This window comes from Panthera tigris, chromosome A3 (assembly GCF_018350195.1).
Source record: "Panthera tigris isolate Pti1 chromosome A3, P.tigris_Pti1_mat1.1, whole genome shotgun sequence".
NCBI classification, from domain to species: domain Eukaryota; kingdom Metazoa; phylum Chordata; class Mammalia; order Carnivora; family Felidae; genus Panthera; species Panthera tigris.
Window position 1 is genome coordinate 104,755,515 of NC_056662.1, and position 8,451 is coordinate 104,763,965.

Here is an 8,451-nt window from a genome sequence, read left to right on the forward strand (position 1 = left end):
AGGCTGGCTCCCGAAAACAAGGGGATATTGCTGTGATGAGAACATGGCCGGGGGTGTGTGCCAGGCAGGACAACGCCAAGAAGCCAAAAACAACAAAAGGAAAAATGATGAAGTGAGATCCACCCAGATGGTAAACACAGCACCAGAGCTCAACAAACACACACACGGCCCTCCTATGGTGGGAGGAAGGGGGGTAGCAGCCGGGCAGGTCAGTCTAGAGATGAACAGAAACTGCGGGGGGGTCCGGGAAGACTGGGCACTAACTGGGGTGATCACCACGGTAAGTCCGGGAGCCCCCGTTTGGTTGGATCTCTGCCCCAGCCAAGGCTGGGGGATGGGTGTATCAGAGAAAAGGGTTAACAGGATCTGGCAAAAGCCATCCTGTCTGTCCCGTTGCTGCTGCAAACTATCAGCAACGGTAACAGCAGCTACAGTTTCACGAGTGCTTACTATATTCTAGGCACTCAGTCCTCACAGAGTAGATACTGTCCCCATTTTATAGACAAAGTAAGTGACAGTGAAGTTAAGTGAAAAATCCTGTGGCAGGTACACAAACCACTAATTAAACCCTGGTGAGTCTTAGCATCACAGAAATTTCAATTCACTGGGTTAACAGGGTCCTCGTGGCACACGATGGAGCAAGAAAGGTGCTTCTCATGATTTGGTAGCAGTTGTTACGAGCTTTTTAACCTATCTGCTGTGTTCAAATTCATTAGTTACCTCTGTGATTCATATTAGTCGTTTATTTTGATTAAGGAAAAGGAATTGGTTTAGAGAGACACTTAATGTAATCTATTCTTAAAATTGTGGAGATTTTTGTAATGCTCTCAATGTTTCTTTTTAGTGGGTGTGGGAGAGCTGGGGACAGGAAGGAAGGTGGGGTGTTAGAAGGCAAACATAGAAAAGATTCTTCATAAAAAAAGAAAACACGTCTAGAAATGATTGCTCCATAAACAAAACATGAGTGCACACAGTAATTTCATGTTCTCGTTCCACCCACTCAGTTGTTCTTAATGACTCAAGAACAGAACTGCCTGGGCAGATTTACAGGCTCTGCGTTCCTGACATCTGTGCCGAAACAAGGCTACGGTTGTGTGTTCGCAGGGCGCTCACTTCTGCTCGGGGGAGAAAACACAAACACCTTGATTTGAATTTTACCTTTACCATGATTTACATGAATAGAGATGCAGTTGTTCTCCACTCTGGATCCATGGACTGTTAGGATAGAAGACTAGGTGCCAGGAAAGAGGACAGGGTACCCTTGAGCTTGGGAGTTGAATGGGATGTGATGATAGCACGCAATCATGTGCTAAGAACCATGTCTTCTCCAGCTCTCCTCACTGTTAGAAAGCCAGGCTTCCACCTAAGTCTCTAGCTGGAAATCTTTGGGTTGTTTGGATCGGTGCTTTGGCAAATTCTTCTTCTAGGACAGAGTCAGTGGAGGGCAGGGTTGTGGCTGGGGGTTATAGGCCCAGGGCAAGTGGTGCTTGACTTGGGCTTCCCGAGTTTCTTAGCTGTGATTTTGGGAATGTCATACTCTCTCCCCTTTTTTCAAGGGGGGAACTGCCTTCCATTAGACACTTTTCCCAGATGTATAACTTCCTCCTCCCCTCCCCGCCCCCCGCCACCCCCATGGCCTTGCTTCCCAGACTGTAATAGTGATAGTCAGAGCCTGACCATTTCTTGGAAGAAGACCTCCAGGCTAACCTCTCTGTGCCTCCACCCCAAGTCGGCCATCTAGAATCACCTGGCATCCTGTGCCCATGTACTAGTGAACACAGGCTGGAACCTTGCTACTGGATAACACGATAATCCTATGATATATATCCTTCATTTCATCTCTGAGACATGAGTGGGGAAGTCACTTTCCCGAGGTAACTAAACTTGTCAGTGGAAAGAACTGGGATTCAGCCCTAGGCTGGTCTTATGTTCTGGCCAAATGTTCTAGCCAAGTACCTGTCACCCTCTTCTAGAAGGTGATCTGAAGTTAGACCTGTGACTCTGTGTTTCTGTGTAGCAGAAACTAGAGAGATGTCACATCTCTACCGTTTAAGAATCTAAGGCGGAAGGAGAGGCAAGTAAAATTATGGATTTGGCATTTGAAAATGATGTGATTTTTTATTTTCATGCTGATGTTAAAAGGTTGGCTATTATTTTAGTGGGATACTCCTCTCTTTGGCCTTCAAGATTTCAAGATAGATTCCACATCTTTGGGGGCTGTTTTCATACTGGGTTCTACCTGACAGTTCTGATCTGCTGTCCCACAGCCTTACCTAATATTTACCACTCTTGGGGAAAGGAGAAAGGAAGAGGGAAATGCTACAGGGAGATTGGGTGGCATTTGAGGAAATGGAAAGATTTTTAGGTTACAATTTTAATTGAAACCAGCTAACTTTCTACAAGCACAAAATCCAATGGACTTAAAATTCTAATGCTTTATATATCATGCTAAATTAATTTTTGGTTCATATCAGTGACTAGGTTCAGTTTTATAATTTTTGCTCAATAATATTTTCCATAGAGACGTCTATATATTTACATATTTTCTCTTAATTTTTCTCACACCATCTTATTTAATTGTTGCAGTCACCCTGTTAAGTTGAAATTTGTATTCTGTGGCCGAGAAAGGTTGAGGAACTAGGATACATAAGTCCAGTGCAGAGCTGACACCTGGACATGTTAACTTTTATTGGCTACGGAGCACCCATGTTTTGATACTGGTTAAAGTTACATAGGTTTTTCTAAAGACAGAAAGTTCTACTACCTGAAAAGAAAATGGTCCATCAACATTTACCTTCTTGAAACCCAGGTTTTTCATTTCTCTTTTCACTTGATCATCAGTTTCCATGGCCATCAGAATGCTCATGTAAATAACTACCCAGGATGGTCACTCATTTCTCACAGCAATGCGTGGAGGTGATGTTTGTTCTTTTGTTCGTTCGTTCGTTCATTCGTTCATTCATTCATTTCTCCAACAGCCCCGTGAAGAACCACTATAATTAACCCTAAGGGGCAGAAGGACCCTCACGTGACCTTTCCTGTGGCTTAATACTTGGAGACTGTCACTCAGTAGGCTCCTCACATCTATGCAAGGGATGATAAAAGAATATTATAGGGGTGCCTGGGTGGCTCAGTCGGTTAAGCATCTGACTCTGGCTCAGATCACGATCTCAAGGTTGGTGAGTTCGAGCCTTGCATCAGGCTCTGTGCTGACAGCTCAGAGCCTGGAGCCTGCCTCTGATTCTGTGTCTCCCTCTCTCTCTCTGCCCCTCCCCCACCCGCACTCTGTGTCTCTCTCTCTCTCAAAAGTAAATAAAAACATTAAGTTTAAGGAAAAAAAGAATATTCTAAATTAATTGGTAGTTTGGGGTATAAGTACACAGAAACATATGAAAATTCTAATTTTTATGCCTTTTGGGGACTTTGTATTATTTGTCTGTGTGTATATGGACTTACAAAAAGGTTACTAAGGCTCGTTGTAAAATATTGCAACGCTGCAGGCATTCAGGGCACAGAGTGAGAATCTCCAGGAGTTAGGAATCACCCTCTGACCCCCACTGGAGAAGGCCACTTCTTTCATTCTCTGTACAAGACAACATTATGTTATATATGCTAAATTTGAATAGATGATGTTAATGTAAAGTTGCATGAATCTTATTTTGGATTTCCACTTTTTTTTCTATGCATAATTAAGTATATTTAAAATGATTTAAAATAAATTATGAGTCATACCTCAGCCTTTCTTAACGAGAGAGATGAAATGTGATGTGTCAAAATTGAGTTAAATCCATAATCTCTGCGGATGTGCTTTTGACTTGCACATAACGAGAAGCAGGCAGACGAAAGTGAGGCGGCTTCAAACACCATATCGACATTCAACAACGAGAAGGTCAGAGCAGGGAGTTGATGTCAATATGTTCATCCTCTATTGCAATAAAGCTGTCCCAGCAACTGCAACCCCAACTGCCTTTTCCCCTCCTACGGGTGAGAAATGTGCCATTCAGACCCTTACTTCCTCCTGTGAAATTACAATGCTTTAACACAGGTTTCATTGTTTTCCGATAATATCGATATAATCTAGATTTCAGGTTTCAAAGACAAACTTAAACTCACACACCCCATAGGGCTTTGTTTGACAAAAAGACTACGAGACGGCAGCTGAGATGCCTATTCTGCCACATGAAAATTACCAAATAATTGCATGGCAGGTGTCATCGTTCTGAAAATCATAAAATGTGTGTAGGTCTCTCTTTTGTTTTCCAGTGTTTTACTGGGGATGCTTTTCTTGGGGACATCACTAGCTGTTTTGAACACTGGGAAAATGTTTTTCCTCTGCCTTCCTTTTTGCCAAAGAGAGGATAGACAGAAGCCACAATAAAAAACACATGACACTATTATAGTCCATTTCCCACCGGGGAAACTACATTAGAATGGGCAAAATGCACAGGCACAGACATGCCTCCCCAGCTTAGAAAGTTACTCAGTTGGTAGTTTTGGCAGCAGAAGAACCATAAAAGTGGGGAAAGCGGGGCTTCCTGGAGGCCTGCATGCCCGAGACGCCTTCCCCAGGGTAAATCAGCCCAGAACAAACGCTCATTACTCAGACATCTGTTCCCCACTGGTGACACCGAGGCCAGGTGATATATGAACCCTTCTGAAGACAGGGAAAGATCGAAAGAATCGGAGAGAGGAGCCCACAATGACCTCCCTCAACTACTACAGGGCCTGCATGCTTTACAACTTGGCCCGACCCACCAAGCGTCCATTTTTAAAAAGTCACTTCTTGGAAAAGCGGAGAATTTAAAAAAATTAAGAACTATTTCACACGGAGGCAGTTTCTATTTATATCCAGCACAAGCCAATTTAAAATTTATACTGGTCTTCCATCCACTGTCCAGTGCTTTCACAGAGCAGCCTGCCAGAGGCCATTAGTGCACCGTCCTCACAAATGGAGAAGCGGCAGTGGTCTGATTCCCCCAGAGCCAGACTGGCGTTTGAACTTGCCCGCTTGCACGCTCTCCTAGATCGCCTGATGATTGACACGTCCGTGTGCACGGTGAATTGTGGTCACTTCCCCTCAGAATAGGATCCAGCGAACAACCTGAAGGGATCACGATATAAAGAAAGATCATGCTTTGGTGTTGGGTGGGATATGCAAATAAGAATGAGAATAGCTGGCTTTAGTGCTGTCAGAGTGCTGTGTTTTATTTGAGAAATGAGACAAAATCTTCCTATGATCAGCCACTCCATGTGACATCCCAACCCACACTCTGCTACTGACATTTTACCTCCCACTGAACAGCCCGGCTGTTGTAACATTTTCAGGATTCTTAATTTATGTCTTGCAGGATCTAAAATCAGATGGCAGGAACTTTAAGAAAATAACCAGTGTTGACAGGCACCTTTATACTTCAAGAAGCTGGTACACCTGAGTGCTACTAGGAGTCGGGGAATGTTTTCTACTTATTTCTTGAATATATGTCCAGAAGACAGTAGAACGGAAACAAAGAGCTGTCCTAAATCATTTAATTTTCTCTTTTCAATCCATACTCTGTGAAACACCTTTCCTTCCACCTGGTATTTTTTTAACAAGCTTATGCCCCTTTCTTACTATGAGTCATTCCAGCATTTAAAAAATTAATTGATTAATTACATTAATCAAGAAAAGACTTCTACATATCATCAAGAACTGTGGAAAAATAAAATGAGTGAAAGGTAAGATCAGCAAGTTAACATTTGTGTAAGCTTTGTAACTTACTGACCTGTTGGGGCGCCTGGGTGGCTCAGTCGGTTGGGCGTCCGACTTCGGCTCAGGTCATGATCTCACGGTCCGTGAGTTCGAGCCCCGCGTCGGGCTCTGTGCTGTCAGTTCAGAGCCTGGAGCCTGCTTCGGATTCTGTCTCCCTCTCTCTCTGCCCTTCCCCCACTCACGCTCTGTCTCTATAAAAAAAAATGAATAAACGTTAAAAAAAATTTATAACTTACTGAACTGTTGATTCTCAGAACACTAGTGAGGGGAAAATATGGTGATGATGATGATGATGATGATGATGATTCCTACCTTACAGAAGAGGCAAGGGAAGCTCAGAAAATGGAAATGAGTAGTTGCAAACCCCTCAGCCTTGAAGAAATCGCAACTGCAACTCAAACCCAAATTGCATGTTCTTTCCACGATACCACACTGTTGCTTTGTAAAAGCAGCGACTTTGGATGAGCTGATCATATGAATGTGCCTGAAACCTTTGCTCTTAAGAGCACTGGCAGTGCTGAACACTTGGGGTTCTCGGGCTTATACCTGGCAAAGTCAGGATGCTGGTATATACCCGAGATCTGGAGCACTCAGCCTTCATCCTCTTCAGAATGGATTTATGTCTATTCTCTATCACGTAGTGCTTCAGAGTACGGGTTTTGAGCCAGATGACTAGGTCTGCTACTAACTAGTAGCTGACCTGGGCAAGCCACTTAACTTTTCTGGGCCTTTTCCTGTATTATAAGATGAGGATGATAATAACACTTGCCTCATAGGATTGTTGTAAAGATTAAATGAGTTTATTTGTGCAAAATGCTATATAAAGGTTAGTATCATCTATCAGTTTTCTACATGCTTTCATAAATGCATTATAATATGCTTGTGAAAACCTGCAGTTAGACGACAAAGCTAAGAAAAGCCTTGCTCTATCCCCGGAGGTAGGAAACTAGTATACTCCTTTCATACAGTACCTTGCACATAGCAGAGGCTTAAAAGACATATTATTTTTTTGAGTATAGTTGACACAATATTACATTAATTTCAGGTGTACAACAGAGTGTTTGGACAAGTTAATATATTATGCTATGTTTACTGCAGGTGTAGCCACTCTCTGTTCCAAAAGATCACTATTACAATATCATTGCTCTATTCCTTCTGCTATGCCTTTTATTCCTGTGACTTATTCATTCTGTAACTGGAGGCCTGTATCTCCCACTCCCCTTCACCCATTTAGCCCAACCTCCCACCCCTCTCCCCTCCGGGTATTTATTTATAGGTCTGATTCTGCTTTTTATTTGCTTATTCGAATTTTTTTACATTCTACTTATGAGTGAAATCATATAGTATTTATCTTTTCCAGTCTGACTTATTTCACTAAGCATAATACCTTCTAGATCCATCAATATTGTCACAAATGGCAAGATCTTTCTTTTTTACGGTTGTGTAATATTCCATTATAATCTATCTATCTATCTACACACACACATTCCTTATTAATTTGTCTATTGATGGACACATAGGTTGCTTCCATATTTTGCCTATTGTAAATAATGCTGCATTAAACGGGGCTGCATACGTATCTTTTCAAATTAGTGTTTTCATTTTCTCTGGGTAAATACTAGTGGAATTATTCAATCATATGGTATTTCCATTTTTAATTTAAAAATATATTGAACTAAAGTGAATACTACTGGAACTTAAAATGGTAGTCCTAGATCTTCCAAGTTCAAGGTCCAAAGTTTTCTTTTCTTTTTTAAAATTTATTTATTTTTTTTGAGAGAGAGAGAGAGAGGAGAGAGAGAAAGAGAGACTACAAGTGGGGGGGGGGGGGCGGGCAGAGAGATAGAGAGGGAGGGAGAAAGAATCCCAAGCAGCCTCTGTGCTGTCAGCACTCAGCGGCTCCATCCCGGAACCATGAGATCATGACCTGAGCTGAAATCAAGACTTGGAGGCTTAACTGACTGAGCCACCAGACGCCCCTCAAGGATTTTTCAAGTATTTTCAAGTATTTTTAGTCTACTTTCCCTCTACTCCCCACCTCATTCATCTCAAAGGGCAGAGGCCTGAAAAAGGATGAATAACCAACCAATTCCCATAAAACTCAAGTAAGAATAAAAACTAGTTCTGAGAAACTTTGCAAAATATACATCCTGGTGCTTGAAGTTTAGGTCACTAGGTATTTCTTCTGCACAAAGCACAAGAGGTTATCTTTATATTATTGGGGCGAAACCCCTAACAGTAGCCCTCTGTACTAAAAAGCTTTCAGCAAAAGATTCCACATTTTCTTATTTGCTCCCCCACTCCCAGGCTGCCGGAGAAGCCCGGCGGACGGGTTCATACTCCGACTGAGTGAGAGCTGGGCGCTTCACCAGGTGACCAAAGGAAGGAAGGAAAGAAATAAGACTGAGCAAAGTTTGGTAAAGGAAGAGAAGCCTTCAAACCAAGAACCAAGTGGCAGCCCCTCAACACTAGCTCTCCCCGCCCCTCCCGCCCAAACCCCGCCCAGGGCCCGCCCAACCCCGCCCAGGGCTCGCCCCACTCAACCCCGCCCAGGGCCTGCCCACTCAACCCGGGCGAGTCCCGTAGCCTCCATCCTGGTTTCGTGGGGCGCTTGCGCATTTTTAAGGCGTCTTGGCACTGCCCGAATCTAAATGTGGGTAAGGGGCAGGGAACTTCGTGGTTTCTACAGATCCCCCTCCGGC

General features: G+C 43.1%; 1 long non-coding RNA gene across 1 annotated transcript; it reads right to left on the bottom strand.

Moving 5' to 3' along the window:
• Nucleotides 1–4,454: 4,454 nt before the first annotated feature.
• LOC122237392 lies at nt 4,455–5,805 on the bottom strand. Its single transcript, XR_006215910.1, has 2 exons — nt 5,763–5,805; nt 4,455–5,101 (listed from the first exon to the last, which is right to left on the bottom strand). It is a non-coding gene; the product is annotated as an uncharacterized LOC122237392 (long non-coding RNA).
• Nucleotides 5,806–8,451: the final 2,646 nt, after the last annotated feature.